The 16,947-nt window shown below is 24.4% G+C and overlaps 24 non-coding genes across 24 annotated transcripts; all 24 read left to right on the top strand.

Moving 5' to 3' along the window:
• The first annotated feature begins 353 nt into the window (after positions 1–353).
• On the top strand, positions 354–469 carry LOC145757608 (U5 spliceosomal RNA). Its single transcript, XR_014285639.1, has one exon. It is a non-coding gene; the product is annotated as a U5 spliceosomal RNA (small nuclear RNA).
• A 615-nt stretch (positions 470–1,084) lies between these two features.
• Positions 1,085–1,200, top strand: LOC145757520 (U5 spliceosomal RNA). The gene has a single exon (XR_014285556.1). It is a non-coding gene; the product is annotated as a U5 spliceosomal RNA (small nuclear RNA).
• Positions 1,201–1,800: 600 nt separating this feature from the next.
• Positions 1,801–1,916, top strand: LOC145757475 (U5 spliceosomal RNA). Its single transcript, XR_014285512.1, has one exon. It is a non-coding gene; the product is annotated as a U5 spliceosomal RNA (small nuclear RNA).
• Positions 1,917–2,524: 608 nt separating this feature from the next.
• On the top strand, positions 2,525–2,640 carry LOC145757549 (U5 spliceosomal RNA). The gene has a single exon (XR_014285583.1). It is a non-coding gene; the product is annotated as a U5 spliceosomal RNA (small nuclear RNA).
• A 609-nt stretch (positions 2,641–3,249) lies between these two features.
• LOC145757663 (U5 spliceosomal RNA) lies at positions 3,250–3,365 on the top strand. The gene has a single exon (XR_014285689.1). It is a non-coding gene; the product is annotated as a U5 spliceosomal RNA (small nuclear RNA).
• A 569-nt stretch (positions 3,366–3,934) lies between these two features.
• LOC145757474 (U5 spliceosomal RNA) lies at positions 3,935–4,050 on the top strand. Its single transcript, XR_014285511.1, has one exon. It is a non-coding gene; the product is annotated as a U5 spliceosomal RNA (small nuclear RNA).
• Positions 4,051–4,657: 607 nt separating this feature from the next.
• On the top strand, positions 4,658–4,773 carry LOC145757643 (U5 spliceosomal RNA). Its single transcript, XR_014285670.1, has one exon. It is a non-coding gene; the product is annotated as a U5 spliceosomal RNA (small nuclear RNA).
• A 608-nt stretch (positions 4,774–5,381) lies between these two features.
• Positions 5,382–5,496, top strand: LOC145757676 (U5 spliceosomal RNA). Its single transcript, XR_014285701.1, has one exon. It is a non-coding gene; the product is annotated as a U5 spliceosomal RNA (small nuclear RNA).
• A 600-nt stretch (positions 5,497–6,096) lies between these two features.
• Positions 6,097–6,212, top strand: LOC145757473 (U5 spliceosomal RNA). The gene has a single exon (XR_014285510.1). It is a non-coding gene; the product is annotated as a U5 spliceosomal RNA (small nuclear RNA).
• Positions 6,213–6,827: 615 nt separating this feature from the next.
• LOC145757360 (U5 spliceosomal RNA) lies at positions 6,828–6,943 on the top strand. The gene has a single exon (XR_014285400.1). It is a non-coding gene; the product is annotated as a U5 spliceosomal RNA (small nuclear RNA).
• Positions 6,944–7,512: 569 nt separating this feature from the next.
• Positions 7,513–7,628, top strand: LOC145757312 (U5 spliceosomal RNA). Its single transcript, XR_014285354.1, has one exon. It is a non-coding gene; the product is annotated as a U5 spliceosomal RNA (small nuclear RNA).
• A 607-nt stretch (positions 7,629–8,235) lies between these two features.
• LOC145757359 (U5 spliceosomal RNA) lies at positions 8,236–8,351 on the top strand. The gene has a single exon (XR_014285399.1). It is a non-coding gene; the product is annotated as a U5 spliceosomal RNA (small nuclear RNA).
• A 569-nt stretch (positions 8,352–8,920) lies between these two features.
• Positions 8,921–9,036, top strand: LOC145757633 (U5 spliceosomal RNA). Its single transcript, XR_014285661.1, has one exon. It is a non-coding gene; the product is annotated as a U5 spliceosomal RNA (small nuclear RNA).
• Positions 9,037–9,605: 569 nt separating this feature from the next.
• On the top strand, positions 9,606–9,721 carry LOC145757358 (U5 spliceosomal RNA). Its single transcript, XR_014285398.1, has one exon. It is a non-coding gene; the product is annotated as a U5 spliceosomal RNA (small nuclear RNA).
• Positions 9,722–10,290: 569 nt separating this feature from the next.
• LOC145757357 (U5 spliceosomal RNA) lies at positions 10,291–10,406 on the top strand. The gene has a single exon (XR_014285397.1). It is a non-coding gene; the product is annotated as a U5 spliceosomal RNA (small nuclear RNA).
• Positions 10,407–10,975: 569 nt separating this feature from the next.
• Positions 10,976–11,091, top strand: LOC145757355 (U5 spliceosomal RNA). Its single transcript, XR_014285396.1, has one exon. It is a non-coding gene; the product is annotated as a U5 spliceosomal RNA (small nuclear RNA).
• A 577-nt stretch (positions 11,092–11,668) lies between these two features.
• Positions 11,669–11,784, top strand: LOC145757657 (U5 spliceosomal RNA). The gene has a single exon (XR_014285683.1). It is a non-coding gene; the product is annotated as a U5 spliceosomal RNA (small nuclear RNA).
• A 615-nt stretch (positions 11,785–12,399) lies between these two features.
• On the top strand, positions 12,400–12,515 carry LOC145757519 (U5 spliceosomal RNA). The gene has a single exon (XR_014285555.1). It is a non-coding gene; the product is annotated as a U5 spliceosomal RNA (small nuclear RNA).
• A 609-nt stretch (positions 12,516–13,124) lies between these two features.
• Positions 13,125–13,240, top strand: LOC145757620 (U5 spliceosomal RNA). Its single transcript, XR_014285650.1, has one exon. It is a non-coding gene; the product is annotated as a U5 spliceosomal RNA (small nuclear RNA).
• Positions 13,241–13,840: 600 nt separating this feature from the next.
• Positions 13,841–13,956, top strand: LOC145757472 (U5 spliceosomal RNA). Its single transcript, XR_014285509.1, has one exon. It is a non-coding gene; the product is annotated as a U5 spliceosomal RNA (small nuclear RNA).
• Positions 13,957–14,564: 608 nt separating this feature from the next.
• LOC145757548 (U5 spliceosomal RNA) lies at positions 14,565–14,680 on the top strand. The gene has a single exon (XR_014285582.1). It is a non-coding gene; the product is annotated as a U5 spliceosomal RNA (small nuclear RNA).
• Positions 14,681–15,289: 609 nt separating this feature from the next.
• LOC145757662 (U5 spliceosomal RNA) lies at positions 15,290–15,405 on the top strand. Its single transcript, XR_014285688.1, has one exon. It is a non-coding gene; the product is annotated as a U5 spliceosomal RNA (small nuclear RNA).
• A 578-nt stretch (positions 15,406–15,983) lies between these two features.
• On the top strand, positions 15,984–16,099 carry LOC145757655 (U5 spliceosomal RNA). Its single transcript, XR_014285681.1, has one exon. It is a non-coding gene; the product is annotated as a U5 spliceosomal RNA (small nuclear RNA).
• Positions 16,100–16,714: 615 nt separating this feature from the next.
• On the top strand, positions 16,715–16,830 carry LOC145757671 (U5 spliceosomal RNA). The gene has a single exon (XR_014285696.1). It is a non-coding gene; the product is annotated as a U5 spliceosomal RNA (small nuclear RNA).
• Positions 16,831–16,947: the final 117 nt, after the last annotated feature.

Raw genomic sequence — 16,947 nt, 5'->3', positions numbered from 1 at the left:
AGATATCTGTGAATAGGATTGATTTTGACTTTTTTCTGAAATATTTTTTTTATTTTTAACTGAGATTTAATTAATAATAAAAACCTTTTTAAATATTATTGCTAGTTTTTATAATTTAGTAATATTTTAATGAAACTGCTATAATCGAGTGTCTAGCATTAAAAATGCAGTGGCCAAACTTTGACTGCTTATTACAACAAACTTTTTCTTGAAGTTTATTAAAATTATATTGTTATTTGAGTTTTTGTTAGTGAAATGTATTAAGTGTATCTGTTTTAACTTATAACTGATCACAAACACCACAAATTAATTTATTTAATTGGGAAATATACTTCAGTTTCAATAAAAATATTTTACTCGGACTTTTATTCATATCGAGTAAATCTTTCGCCTTTTACTAAAGATTTCCGTAGATAAGAGTATTTTTGAGTTAATTTTGTTTTTGAATATCCAACTTTTATTAGTAGGCGATTTTACTTAAAATTCATTTTTGTTGATTACTGCATTATTTTGTATTTGTTAATGTAATTTACAAGCTATTTTTAGAAATAAAGTAAACTTGAAGAAAATTTTTAAACTTGAGTTTTTAGTGTTTTTTAGGAGGCGAAAATTGTTGAACTGAAAAGTGTATTTGTTCTAGATGTATATTTTTCACCTTTATTATACATATTGTGTAAAAGTTTGTCTTAACCAAAGATATCTGTGAATAGGATTAATTTTGAGTTACACTTTATTTTAAGTGACCAACTGAAACAAGAGTGTAATTTCTGAAATATTTTTTTATTTTTAACTGAGATTTAATTAATAATAAAAACCCATTTAAATATGATTGCTAGTTTTTATAATTTAGTAATATTTGAATAAAACTGATATAATCGAGTGTCTAGCATTGAAAATGCAGTGGCCAAACTTTGACTGCTTATTACAACAAACTTTTTCTTGAAGTTTGTTAAAATTATATTGTTATTTGAGTTTTTGTTAGTGAAATGTATTAAGTGTATCTGTTTTAACTTATAACTGATCACAAACACCACAAATTAATTTATTTAATTGGGAAATATACTTCAGTTTCAATAAAAATATTTTACTCGGACTTTTATTCATATCGAGTAAATCTTTCGCCTTTTACTAAAGATTTCCGTAGATAAGAGTATTTTTGAGTTAATTTGGTTTTTGAAAGTCCTACTTTTATTAGTAGGCGATTTTACTTAAAATTCATTTCTGTTGATTACTGCATTATTTTGTATTTGTTAATGTAATTAACAAGCTATTTTTAGAAATGAAGTAAACTTGAAGAAAAGTTTTAAACTTGAGTTTTTAGTGTTTCTTAGGAGGCGAAAATTGTCGAACTGAAAAGTGTCTTTGTTCTAGATGTATATTTTTCACCTTTTTTTATACAAATCGTGTAAATGTTTGTCTTAACCAAGGGTATCTGTGAATAGGATTGATTTTGAGTTACACTTTATTTTAAGTGAACAACTGAAACAAAAGTGTAATTTCTGAAATATTTTTAACTGAGATTTAAATAAATAATAAAAACCCATTTTAATATTATTGCTAGTTTTTATAATTTAGTAATATTTAAATAAAACTGATATAATCGAGTGTCTAGCATTGAAAATGCAGTGGCCAAACTTTGACTGCTTATTACAACAAACTTTTCCTTGAAGTTTGTTAAAATTATATTGTTTTTCGAGTTTTTCTTAGTAAAGTGTATCTGTTTTAACTTATAACTGATGACAAACACCACAAATTAATTTATTTAATTGTGAAATATAGTTCAGTTTAAATAAAGGTATTTTACTCTGACTTTTATTCATATCGAGTAAATCTTTCACCTTTTACTAAAGATTTCCGTGGATAAGAGGATTTTAGAGTTAAATTTGTTTTTGAAAGGCCTACTTTTAATAGTAGGCGATTTTACCTAAAATTCATTTCTGTTGATTACTGCATTATTTTGTATTTGTTAATGTAATTAACAAGCTATTTTTAGAAATAAAGTAAACTTGAAGAAAAGTTTTAAACTTGAGTTTTTAGGAGGCAAAAATTGTTGAACTGAAAAGTGTCTTTGTTCTAGATGTATATTTTTCACCTTAATTATACAAATCGTGTAAATGTTTGTCTTAACCAAAGATATCTGTGAATAAGATTGATTTTGAGTTACACTTTATTTTAAGTGACCAACTGAAACAAGAGTGTAATTTCTGAAATATTTTTTCTATTTTTAACTGAGATTTAAATAAATAATAAAAACCCATTTTAATATTATTGCTAGTTTTTATAATTTAGTAATATTTAAATAAAACTAATATAATCGAGTGGCTAGCATTGAAAATGCAGTGGCCAAACTTTGACTGCTTATTACAACAAACTTTTTCCTTGAAGTTTGTTAAAATTATATTGTTATTTGAGTTTTTGTTAGTGAAGTGTATTAAGTGTATCTGTTTCAATCTACAACTAATAACAAACACCACAAATTAATTTATTTAATTGTGAAATATAGTTCAGTTTCAATAAAGGTATTTTACTCTGACTTTTATTCATATCGAGTAAATCGTTCGCCTTTTACTAAAGATTTCCGTGGATAAGAGTATTTTTGAGTTAATTTTGTTTTTGAAAGGCCTACTTTAATTAGTAGGCGATTTTATCTAAAATTCATTTCTGTTGATTACTGCATTATTTTGTATTTGTTAATGTAATTTACAAGCTATTTTTAGAAATAAAGTAAACTTGAAGAAAAGTTTTAAACTTGAGTTTTTAGTGTTTTTTAGGAGGCGAAAATTGTTGAACTGAAAAGTGTCTTTGTTCTAGTTGTATATTTTTCACCTTTTTTTATACAAATCGTGTAAATGTTTGTCTTAACCAAGGGTATCTGTGAATAGGATTGATTTTGAGTTACACTTTATTTTAAGTGAACAACTGAAACAAGAGTGTAATTTCTGAAATATTTTTTCTATTTTTAACTGAGATTTAAATAAATAATAAAAACCCATTTTAATATTATTGCTAGTTTTTATAATTTAGTAATATTTAAATAAAACTGATATAATCGAGTGTCTAGCATTGAAAATGCAGTGGCAAAACTTTGACTGCTTATTACAACAAACTTTTCCTTGAAGTTTGTTAAAATTATATTGTTTTTCGAGTTTTTGTTAGTAAAGTGTATCTGTTTTAACTTATAACTGATGACAAACACCACAAATTAATTTATTTAATTGTGAAATATAGTTCAGTTTTAATAAAGGTATTTTACTCGGACTTTTATTCATATCGAGTAAATCTTTCACCTTTTACTAAAGTTCTCCGTGGATAAGAGGATTTTAGAGTTAAATTTGTTTTTGAAAGGCCTACTTTTAATAGTAGGCGATTTTACCTAAAATTCATTTCTGTTGATTACTGCATTATTTTGTATTTGTTAATGTAATTAACAAGCTATTTTTAGAAATAAAGTAAACTTGAAGAAAAGTTTTAAACTTGAGTTTTTAGTGTTTTTTAGGAGACGAAAATTGTTGAACTGAAAAGTGTCTTTGTTCTAGATGTATATTTTTCACCTTTATTATACAAATCGTGTAAATGTTTGTCTTAACCAAAGATATCTGTGAATAGGATTGATTTTGACTTTTTTCTGAAATGTTTTTTTTATTTTTAACTGAGATTTAATTAATAATAAAAACCTATTTAAATATTATTGCTAGTTTTTATAATTTAGTAATATTTTAATAAAACCGCTATAATCGAGTGTTTAGCATTGAAAATGCAGTGGGCAAACTTTGATTGCTTATTACAACAAACTTTTCCTTGAAGTTTGTTAAAATTATATTGTTTTTCGAGTTTTTGTTAGTAAAGTGTATCTGTTTTAACTTATAACTGATGACAAACACCACAAATTAATTTATTTAATTGTGAAATATAGTTCAGTTTCAATAAAGGTATTTTACTCTGACTTTTATTCATATCGAGTAAATCTTTCACCTTTTACTAAAGATTTCCGTGGATAAGAGGATTTTAGAGTTAAATTTGTTTTTGAAAGGCCTACTTTTAATAGTAGGCGATTTTACCTAAAATTCATTTCTGTTGATTACTGCATTATTTTGTATTTGTTAATGTAATTAACAAGCTGTTTTTAGAAATAAAGTAAACTTGAAGAAAAGTTTTAAACTTGAGTTTTTAGGAGGCAAAAATTGTTGAACTGAAAAGTGTCTTTGTTCTAGATGTATATTTTTCACCTTAATTATACAAATCGTGTAAATGTTTGTCTTAACCAAAGATATCTGTGAATAAGATTGATTTTGAGTTACACTTTATTTTAAGTGACCAACTGAAACAAGAGTGTAATTTCTGAAATATTTTTTCTATTTTTAACTGAGATTTAAATAAATAATAAAAACCCATTTTAATATTATTGCTAGTTTTTATAATTTAGTAATATTTAAATAAAACTGATATAATCGAGTGTCTAGCATTGAAAATGCAGTGGCCAAACTTTGACTGCTTATTACAACAAACTTTTTCTTGAAGTTTGTTAAAATTATATTGTTATTTGAGTTTTTGTTAGTGAAATGTATTAAGTGTATCTGTTTTAACTTATAACTGATCACAAACACCACAAATTAATTTATTTAATTGGGAAATATACTTCAGTTTCAATAAAAATATTTTAGTCGGACTTTTATTCATATCGAGTAAATCTTTCGCCTTTTACTAAAGATTTCCGTAGATAAGAGTATTTTTGAGTTAATTTGGTTTTTGAAAGTCCTACTTTTATTAGTAGGCGATTTTACTTAAAATTCATTTCTGTTGATTACTGCATTATTTTGTATTTGTTAATGTAATTTACAAGCTATTTTTAGAAATAAAGTAAACTTGAAGAAAAGTTTTAAACTTGAGTTTTTTTTTTTTTTAGGAGGCGAAAATTGTTGAACTGAAAAGTATCTTTGTTCTAGATGTATATTTTTCACCTTTTTTTATACAAATCGTGTAAATGTTTGTCTTAACCAAGGGTATCTGTGAATAGGATTGATTTTGAGTTACACTTTATTTTAAGTGAACAACTGAAACAAAAGTGTAATTTCTGAAATATTTTTTCTATTTTTAACTGAGATTTAAATAAATAATAAAAACCTATTTTAATATTATTGCTAGTTTTTATAATTTAGTAATATTTAAATGAAACTGATATAATCGAGTGTCTAGCATTGAAAATGCAGTGGCCAAACTTTGACTGCTTATTTAAACAAACTTTTCCTTGAAGTTTGTTAAAATTATATTGTTTTTCGAGTTTTTGTTAGTAAAGTGTATCTGTTTTAACTTATAACTGATAACAAACACCACAAATTAATTTATTTAATTGTGAAATATAGTTCAGTTTCAATAAAGGTATTTTGCTCTGACTTTTATTCATATCGAGTAAATCTTTCGCCTTTTACTAAATTTTCCGTGGATAAGAGTATTTTTGAGTTAATTTTGTTTTTGAAAGACCTACTTTTATTAGTAGGCAATTTTACCTAAAATTCATTTTTGTTTATTACTGCATTGTTTTGTATTTGTTAATGTAATTAACAAGCTATTTTTAGAAATGAAGTAAACTTGAAGAAAAGTTTTAAACTTGAGTTTTTAGTGTTTCTTAGGAGGCGAAAATTGTCGAACTGAAAAGTGTCTTTGTTCTAGATGTATATTTTTCACCTTTTTTTATACAAATCGTGTAAATGTTTGTCTTAACCAAGGGTATCTGTGAATAGGATTGATTTTGAGTTACACTTTATTTTAAGTGAACAACTGAAACAAGAGTGTAATTTCTCAAATATTTTTAACTGAGATTTAAATAAATAATAAAAACCCATTTTAATATTATTGCTAGTTTTTATAATTTAGTAATATTTAAATAAAACTGATATAATCGAGTGTCTAGCATTGAAAATGCAGTGGCCAAACTTTGACTGCTTATTACAACAAACTTTTCCTTGAAGTTTGTTAAAATTATATTGTTTTTCGAGTTTTTGTTAGTAAAGTGTATCTGTTTTAACTTATAACTGATGACAAACACCACAAATTAATTTATTTAATTGTGAAATATAGTTCAGTTTCAATAAAGGTATTTTACTCTGACTTTTATTCATATCGAGTAAATCTTTCACCTTTTACTAAAGATTTCCGTGGATAAGAGGATTTTAGAGTTAAATTTGTTTTTGAAAGGCCTACTTTTAATAGTAGGCGATTTTACCTAAAATTCATTTCTGTTTATTACTGCATTATTTTGTATTTGTTAATGTAATTAACAAGCTGTTTTTAGAAATAAAGTAAACTTGAAGAAAAGTTTTAAACTTGAGTTTTTAGTGTTTTTTAGGAGGCGAAAATTGTTGAACTGAAAAGTGTATTTGTTCTAGATGTATATTTTTCACCTTTATTATACAAATCGTGTAAAAGTTTGTCTTAACCAAAGATATCTGTGAATAGGATTAATTTTGAGTTACACTTTATTTTAAGTGACCAACTGAAACAAGAGTGTAATTTCTGAAATATTTTTTTATTTTTAACTGAGATTTAATTAATAATAAAAACCCATTTAAATATGATTGCTAGTTTTTATAATTTAGTAATATTTAAATAAAACTGATATAATCGAGTGTCTAGCATTAAAAATGCAGTGGCCAAACTTTGACTGCTTATTACAACAAACTTTTTCTTGAAGTTTGTTAAAATTATATTGTTATTTAAGTTTTTGTTAGTAAATTGTATTAAGTTTATCTGTTTTAACTTTTAACTGATCACAAACACCACAAATTATATTATTTAATTGCGAAATATACTTCAGTTTCAATAAAAATATTTTACTCGGACTTTTATTCATATCGAGTAAATCTTTCGCCTTTTACTAAAGATTTCCGTGGATAAGAGTATTTTTGAGTTAATTTTGTTTTTGAAAGGCCTACTTTAATTAGTAGGCGATTTTATCTAAAATTCATTTCTGTTGATTACTGCATTATTTTGTATTTGTTAATGTAATTAACAAGCTATTTTTAGAAATAAAGTAAACTTGAAGAAAAGTTTTAAACTTGAGTTTTTAGTGTTTTTTAGGAGGTGAAAATTGTTGAACTGAAAAGTGTCTTTGTTCTAGATGTATATTTTTCACCTTTATTATACAAATCGTGTAAATGTTTGTCTTAACCAAAGATATCTGTGAATAGGATTGATTTTGACTTTTTTCTGAAATATTTTTTTTATTTTTAACTGAGATTTAATTAATAATAAAAACCTATTTAAATATTATTGCTAGTTTTTATAATTTAGTAATATTTTAATAAAACTGCTATAATCGAGTGTTTAGCATTGAAAATGCAGTGGCCAAACTTTGACTGCTTATTACAACAAACTTTTTCTTGAAGTTTGTTAAAATTATATTGTTATTTGAGTTTTTGTTAGTGAAGTGTATCTGTTTTAACTTATAACTGATCACAAACACCACAAATTAATTTATTTAATTGTGAAATATACTTCAGTTTCAATAAAAATATTTTACTCGGACTTTTATTCATATCGAGTAAATCTTTCGCCTTTTACTAAAGATTTCCGTGGATAAGAGTATTTTTGAGTTAATTTTGTTTTTGAAAGGCCTACTTTTATTAGTAGGCGATTTTACTTAAAATTCATTTCTGTTGATTACTGCATTATTTTGTATTTGTTAATGTAATTAACAAGCTATTTTTAGAAATAAAGTAAACTTGAAGAAAAGTTTTAAACTTGAGTTTTTAGTGTTTTTTAGGAGGCGAAAATTGTTGAACTGAAAAGTGTATTTGTTCTAGATGTATATTTTTCACCTTTATTATACAAATCGTGTAAAAGTTTGTCTTAACCAAAGATATCTGTGAATAGGATTAATTTTGAGTTACACTTTGTTTTAAGTGACCAACTGAAACAAGAGTGTAATTTCTGAAATATTTTTTTTATTTTTAACTGAGATTTAATTAATAATAAAAACCTATTTTAATATTATTGCTAGTTTTTATAATTTAGTAATATTTTAATAAAACTGCTATAATCGAGTGTTTAGCATTGAAAATGCAGTGGCCAAACTTTGACTGCTTATTACAACAAACTTTTTCTTGAAGTTTGTTAAAATTATATTGTTATTTGAGTTTTTGTTAGTGAAGTGTATCTGTTTTAACTTATAACTGATCACAAACACCACAAATTAATTTATTTAATTGTGAAATTTACTTCAGTTTCAATAAAGATCTTTTACTCGGACTTTTATTCATATCGAGTAAATCTTTCGCCTTTTACTAAAGATTTCCGTGGATAAGAGTATTTTTGAGTTAATTTTGTTTTTGAAAGGCCTACTTTAATTAGTAGGCGATTTTATCTAAAATTTATTTCTGTTGATTACTGCATTATTTTGTATTTGTTAATGTAATTAACAAGCTATTTTTAGAAATAAAGTAAACTTGAAGAAAAGTTTTAAACTTGAGTTTTTTGTGTTTTTTAGGAGGCGAAAATTGTTGAACTGAAAAGTGTCTTTGTTCTAGATGTATATTTTTCACCTTTATTATACAAATCGTGTAAATGTTTGTCTTAACCAAAGATATCTGTGAATAGGATTGATTTTGACTTTTTTCTGAAATATTTTTTTTATTTTTAACTGAGATTTAATTAATAATAAAAACCTATTTAAATATTATTGCTAGTTTTTATAATTTAGTAATATTTTAATAAAACTGCTATAATCGAGTGTTTAGCATTAAAAATGCAGTGGCCAAACTTTGACTGCTTATTACAACAAACTTTTTCTTGAAGTTTGTTAAAATTATATTGTTATTTGAGTTTTTGTTAGTGAAGTGTATCTGTTTTAACTTATAACTGATCACAAACACCACAAATTAATTTATTTAATTGTGAAATATACTTCAGTTTCAATAAAAATATTTTACTCGGTCTGTTATTCATATCGAGTAAATCTTTCGCCTTTTACTAAAGATTTCCGTAGATAAGAGTATTTTTGAGTTAATTTTGTTTTTGAAAGTCCTACTTTTATTAGTAGGCGATTTTACTTAAAATTCATTTCTGTTGATTACTGCATTATTTTGTATTTGTTAATGTAATTTACAAGCAATTTTTAGAAATAAAGTAAACTTGAAGAAAAGTTTTAAACTTGAGTTTTTAGTGTTTTTTAGGAGGCGAAAATTGTTGAACTGAAAAGTGTCTTTGTTCTAGATGTATATTTTTCACCTTTATTATACAAATCGTGTAAATGTTTGTCTTAACCAAAGATATCTGTAAATAGGATTGATTTTGACTTTTTTCTGAAATATTTTTTTTATTTTTAACTGAGATTTAATTAATAATAAAAACCTATTTAAATATTATTGCTAGTTTTTATAATTTAGTAATATTTTAATAAAACTGCTATAATCGAGTGTTTAGCATTGAAAATGCAGTGGCCAAACTTTGACTGCTTATTACAACAAACTTTTTCTTGAAGTTTGGTAAAATTATATTGTTATTTGAGTTTTTGTTAGTGAAGTGTATCTGTTTTAACTTATAACTGATCACAAACACCACAAATTAATTTATTTAATTGTGAAATATACTTCAGTTTCAATAAAAATCTTTTACTCGGACTTTTATTCATATCGAGTAAATCTTTCGCCTTTTACTAAAGATTTCCGTGGATAAGAGTATTTTTGAGTTAATTTTGTTTTTGAAAGGCCTACTTTAATTAGTAGGCGATTTTATCTAAAATTCATTTCTGTTGATTACTGCATTATTTTGTATTTGTTAATGTAATTAACAAGCTATTTTTAGAAATAAAGTAAACTTGAAGAAAAGTTTTATACTTGAGTTTTTAGTGTTTTTTAGGAGGCGAAAATTGTTGAACTGAAAAGTGTCTTTGTTCTAGATGTATATTTTTCACCTTTATTATACAAATCGTGTAAATGTTTGTCTTAACCAAAGATATCTGTGAATAGGATTGATTTTGACTTTTTTCTGAAATATTTTTTTTATTTTTAACTGAGATTTAATTAATAATAAAAACCTATTTTAATATTATTGCTAGTTTTTATAATTTAGTAATATTTTAATAAAACTGCTATAATCGAGTGTTTAGCATTGAAAATGCAGTGGCCAAACTTTGACTGCTTATTACAACAAACTTTTTCTTGAAGTTTGTTAAAATTATATTGTTATTTGAGTTTTTGTTAGTGAAGTGTATCTGTTTTAACTTATAACTGATCACAAACACCACAAATTAATTTATTTAATTGTGAAATTTACTTCAGTTTCAATAAAGATCTTTTACTCGGACTTTTATTCATATCGAGTAAATCTTTCGCCTTTTACTAAAGATTTCCGTGGATAAGAGTATTTTTGAGTTAATTTTGTTTTTGAAAGGCCTACTTTAATTAGTAGGCGATTTTATCTAAAATTCATTTCTGTTGATTACTGCATTATTTTGTATTTGTTAATGTAATTAACAAGCTATTTTTAGAAATAAAGTAAACTTGAAGAAAAGTTTTATACTTGAGTTTTTAGTGTTTCTTAGGAGGCGAAAATTGTTAAACTGAAAAGTGTCTTTGTTCTAGATGTATATTTTTCACCTTTATTATACAAATCGTGTAAATGTTTGTCTTAACCAAAGATATCTGTGAATAAGATTGATTTTGACTTTTTTCTGAAATATTTTTTTTATTTTTAACTGAGATTTAATTAATAATAAAAACCTATTTTAATATTATTGCTAGTTTTTATAATTTAGTAATATTTTAATAAAACTGCTATAATCGAGTGTTTAGCATTGAAAATGCAGTGGCCAAACTTTGACTGCTTATTACAACAAACTTTTTCTTGAAGTTTGTTAAAATTATATTGTTATTTGAGTTTTTGTTAGTGAAGTGTATCTGTTTTAACTTATAACTGATCACAAACACCACAAATTAATTTATTTAATTGTGAAATTTACTTCAGTTTCAATAAAGATCTTTTACTCGGACTTTTATTCATATCGAGTAAATCTTTCGCCTTTTACTAAAGATTTCCGTGGATAAGAGTATTTTTGAGTTAATTTTGTTTTTGAAAGGCCTACTTTAATTAGTAGGCGATTTTATCTAAAATTCATTTTTGTTGATTACTGCATTATTTTGTATTTGTTAATGTAATTAACAAGCTATTTTAGAAATAAAGTAAACTTGAAGAAAAGTTTTAAACTTGAGTTTTTTGTGTTTTTTAGGAGGCGAAAATTGTTAAACTGAAAAGTGTCTTTGTTCTAGATGTATATTTTTCACCTTTATTATACAAATCGTGTAAGTGTTTGTCTTAACTAAAGATATCTGTGAATAGGATTGATTTTGACTTTTTTCTGAAATATTTTTTTTATTTTTAACTGAGATTTAATTAATAATAAAAACCTTTTTAAATATTATTGCTAGTTTTTATAATTTAGTAATATTTTAATGAAACTGCTATAATCGAGTGTCTAGCATTAAAAATGCAGTGGCCAAACTTTGACTGCTTATTACAACAAACTTTTTCTTGAAGTTTATTAAAATTATATTGTTATTTGAGTTTTTGTTAGTGAAATGTATTAAGTGTATCTGTTTTAACTTATAACTGATCACAAACACCACAAATTAATTTATTTAATTGGGAAATATACTTCAGTTTCAATAAAAATATTTTACTCGAACTTTTATTCATATCGAGTAAATCTTTCGCCTTTTACTAAAGATTTCCGTAGATAAGAGTATTTTTGAGTTAATTTTGTTTTTGAATATCCAACTTTTATTAGTAGGCGATTTTACTTAAAATTCATTTTTGTTGATTACTGCATTATTTTGTTTTTGTTAATGTAATTTACAAGCTATTTTTAGAAATAAAGTAAACTTGAAGAAAATTTTTAAACTTGAGTTTTTAGTGTTTTTTAGGAGGCGAAAATTGTTGAACTGAAAAGTGTATTTGTTCTAGATGTATATTTTTCACCTTTATTATACATATTGTGTAAAAGTTTGTCTTAACCAAAGATATCTGTGAATAGGATTAATTTTGAGTTACACTTTATTTTAAGTGACCAACTGAAACAAGAGTATAATTTCTGAAATATTTTTTTATTTTTAACTGAGATTTAATTAATAATAAAAACCCATTTAAATATGATTGCTAGTTTTTATAATTTAGTAATATTTGAATAAAACTGATATAATCGAGTGTCTAGCATTGAAAATGCAGTGGCCAAACTTTGACTGCTTATTACAACAAACTTTTTCTTGAAGTTTGTTAAAATTATATTGTTATTTGAGTTTTTGTTAGTGAAATGTATTAAGTGTATCTGTTTTAACTTATAACTGATCACAAACACCACAAATTAATTTATTTAATTGGGAAATATACTTCAGTTTCAATAAAAATATTTTACTCGGACTTTTATTCATATCGAGTAAATCTTTCGCCTTTTACTAAAGATTTCCGTAGATAAGAGTATTTTTGAGTTAATTTGGTTTTTGAAAGTCCTACTTTTATTAGTAGGCGATTTTACTTAAAATTCATTTCTGTTGATTACTGCATTATTTTGTATTTGTTAATGTAATTTACAAGCTATTTTTAGAAATAAAGTAAACTTGAAGAAAAGTTTTAAACTTGAGTTTTTAGTGTTTTTTAGGAGGCGAAAATTGTTGAACTGAAAAGTGTCTTTGTTCTAGATGTATATTTTTCACCTTTTTTTATACAAATCGTGTAAATGTTTGTCTTAACCAAGGGTATCTGTGAATAGGATTGATTTTGAGTTACACTTTATTTTAAGTGAACAACTGAAACAAAAGTGTAATTTCTGAAATATTTTTTCTATTTTTAACTGAGATTTAAATAAATAATAAAAACCTATTTTAATATTATTGCTAGTTTTTATAATTTAGTAATATTTAAATAAAACTGATATAATCGAGTGTCTAGCATTGAAAATGCAGTGGCCAAACTTTGACTGCTTATTTAAACAAACTTTTTCTTGAAGTTTGTTAAAATTATATTGTTTTTCGAGTTTTTGTTAGTAAAGTGTATCTGTTTTAACTTATAACTGATAACAAACACCACAAATTAATTTATTTAATTGTGAAATATAGTTCAGTTTCAATAAAGGTATTTTACTCTGACTTTTATTCATATCGAGTAAATCTTTCGCTTTTTACTAAAGTTTTCCGTGGATAAGAGTATTTTTGAGTTAATTTTGTTTTTGAAAGACCTACTTTTATTAGTAGGCAATTTTACCTAAAATTCATTTCTGTTTATTACTGCATTGTTTTGTATTTGTTAATGTAATTAACAAGCTATTTTTAGAAATGAAGTAAACTTGAAGAAAAGTTTTAAACTTGAGTTTTTAGTGTTTCTTAGGAGGCGAAAATTGTCGAACTGAAAAGTGTCTTTGTTCTAGATGTATATTTTTCACCTTTTTTTATACAAATCGTGTAAATGTTTGTCTTAACCAAGGGTATCTGTGAATAGGATTGATTTTGAGTTACACTTTATTTTAAGTGAACAACTGAAACAAGAGTGTAATTTCTCAAATATTTTTAACTGAGATTTAAATAAATAATAAAAACCCATTTTAATATTATTGCTAGTTTTTATAATTTAGTAATATTTAAATAAAACTGATATAATCGAGTGTCTAGCATTGAAAATGCAGTGGCCAAACTTTGACTGCTTATTACAACAAACTTTTCCTTGAAGTTTGTTAAAATTATATTGTTTTTCGAGTTTTTCTTAGTAAAGTGTATCTGTTTTAACTTATAACTGATGACAAACACCACAAATTAATTTATTTAATTGTGAAATATAGTTCAGTTTAAATAAAGGTATTTTACTCTGACTTTTATTCATATCGAGTAAATCTTTCACCTTTTACTAAAGATTTCCGTGGATAAGAGGATTTTAGAGTTAAATTTGTTTTTGAAAGGCCTACTTTTAATAGTAGGCGATTTTACCTAAAATTCATTTCTGTTGATTACTGCATTATTTTGTATTTGTTAATGTAATTAACAAGCTATTTTTAGAAATAAAGTAAACTTGAAGAAAAGTTTTAAACTTGAGTTTTTAGGAGGCAAAAATTGTTGAACTGAAAAGTGTCTTTGTTCTAGATGTATATTTTTCACCTTAATTATACAAATCGTGTAAATGTTTGTCTTAACCAAAGATATCTGTGAATAAGATTGATTTTGAGTTACACTTTATTTTAAGTGACCAACTGAAACAAGAGTGTAATTTCTGAAATATTTTTTCTATTTTTAACTGAGATTTAAATAAATAATAAAAACCCATTTTAATATTATTGCTAGTTTTTATAATTTAGTAATATTTAAATAAAACTAATATAATCGAGTGGCTAGCATTGAAAATGCAGTGGCCAAACTTTGACTGCTTATTACAACAAACTTTTTCCTTGAAGTTTGTTAAAATTATATTGTTATTTGAGTTTTTGTTAGTGAAGTGTATTAAGTGTATCTGTTTCAATCTACAACTAATAACAAACACCACAAATTAATTTATTTAATTGTGAAATATAGTTCAGTTTCAATAAAGGTATTTTACTCTGACTTTTATTCATATCGAGTAAATCGTTCGCCTTTTACTAAAGATTTCCGTGGATAAGAGTATTTTTGAGTTAATTTTGTTTTTGAAAGGCCTACTTTAATTAGTAGGCGATTTTATCTAAAATTCATTTCTGTTGATTACTGCATTATTTTGTATTTGTTAATGTAATTTACAAGCTATTTTTAGAAATAAAGTAAACTTGAAGAAAAGTTTTAAACTTGAGTTTTTAGTGTTTTTTAGGAGGCGAAAATTGTTGAACTGAAAAGTGTCTTTGTTCTAGTTGTATATTTTTCACCTTTTTTTATACAAATCGTGTAAATGTTTGTCTTAACCAAGGGTATCTGTGAATAGGATTGATTTTGAGTTACACTTTATTTTAAGTGAACAACTGAAACAAGAGTGTAATTTCTGAAATATTTTTTCTATTTTTAACTGAGATTTAAATAAATAATAAAAACCCATTTTAATATTATTGCTAGTTTTTATAATTTAGTAATATTTAAATAAAACTGATATAATCGAGTGTCTAGCATTGAAAATGCAGTGGCAAAACTTTGACTGCTTATTACAACAAACTTTTCCTTGAAGTTTGTTAAAATTATATTGTTTTTCGAGTTTTTGTTAGTAAAGTGTATCTGTTTTAACTTATAACTGATGACAAACACCACAAATTAATTTATTTAATTGTGAAATATAGTTCAGTTTTAATAAAGGTATTTTACTCGGACTTTTATTCATATCGAGTAAATCTTTCACCTTTTACTAAAGTTCTCCGTGGATAAGAGGATTTTAGAGTTAAATTTGTTTTTGAAAGGCCTACTTTTAATAGTAGGCGATTTTACCTAAAATTCATTTCTGTTGATTACTGCATTATTTTGTATTTGTTAATGTAATTAACAAGCTATTTTTAGAAATAAAGTAAACTTGAAGAAAAGTTTTAAACTTGAGTTTTTAGTGTTTTTTAGGAGACGAAAATTGTTGAACTGAAAAGTGTCTTTGTTCTAGATGTATATTTTTCACCTTTATTATACAAATCGTGTAAATGTTTGTCTTAACCAAAGATATCTGTGAATAGGATTGATTTTGACTTTTTTCTGAAATATTTTTTTTATTTTTAACTGAGATTTAATTAATAATAAAAACCTTTTTAAATATTATTGCTAGTTTTTATAATTTAGTAATATTTTAATGAAACTGCTATAATCGAGTGTCTAGCATTAAAAATGCAGTGGCCAAACTTTGACTGCTTATTACAACAAACTTTTTCTTGAAGTTTATTAAAATTATATTGTTATTTGAGTTTTTGTTAGTGAAATGTATTAAGTGTATCTGTTTTAACTTATAACTGATCACAAACACCACAAATTAATTTATTTAATTGGGAAATATACTTCAGTTTCAATAAAAATATTTTACTCGAACTTTTATTCATATCGAGTAAATCTTTCGCCTTTTACTAAAGATTTCCGTAGATAAGAGTATTTTTGAGTTAATTTTGTTTTTGAATATCCAACTTTTATTAGTAGGCGATTTTACTTAAAATTCATTTTTGTTGATTACTGCATTATTTTGTATTTGTTAATGTAATTTACAAGCTATTTTTAGAAATAAAGTAAACTTGAAGAAAATTTTTAAACTTGAGTTTTTAGTGTTTTTTAGGAGGCGAAAATTGTTGAACTGAAAAGTGTATTTGTTCTAGATGTATATTTTTCACCTTTATTATACATATCGTGTAAAAGTTTGTCTTAACCAAAGATATCTGTGAATAGGATTAATTTTGAGTTACACTTTATTTTAAGTGACCAACTGAAACAAGAGTATAATTTCTGAAATATTTTTTTATTTTTAACTGAGATTTAATTAATAATAAAAACCCATTTAAATATGATTGCTAGTTTTTATAATTTAGTAATATTTGAATAAAACTGATATAATCGAGTGTCTAGCATTGAAAATGCAGTGGCCAAACTTTGACTGCTTATTACAACAAACTTTTTCTTGAAGTTTGTTAAAATTATATTGTTATTTGAGTTTTTGTTAGTGAAATGTATTAAGTGTATCTGTTTTAACTTATAACTGATCACAAACACCACAAATTAATTTATTTAATTGGGAAATATACTTCAGTTTCAATAAAAATATTTTACTCGGACTTTTATTCATATCGAGTAAATCTTTCGCCTTTTACTAAATATTTCCGTAGATAAGAGTATTTTTGAGTTAATTTTGTTTTTGAATATCCAACTTTTATTAGTAGGCGATTTTACTTAAAATTCATTTTTGTTGATTACTGCATTATTTTGTATTTGTTAATGTAATTTACAAGCTATTTTTAGAAATAAAGTAAACTTGAAGAAAATTTTTAAACTTGAGTTT

This window comes from Corella eumyota, chromosome 6, assembly GCF_963082875.1.
Source record: "Corella eumyota chromosome 6, kaCorEumy4.1, whole genome shotgun sequence".
NCBI lineage: Eukaryota > Metazoa > Chordata > Ascidiacea > Phlebobranchia > Corellidae > Corella > Corella eumyota.
Note: the sequence above shows the minus strand (reverse complement) of the source record. Positions and strands in the feature narration are given on the sequence as shown.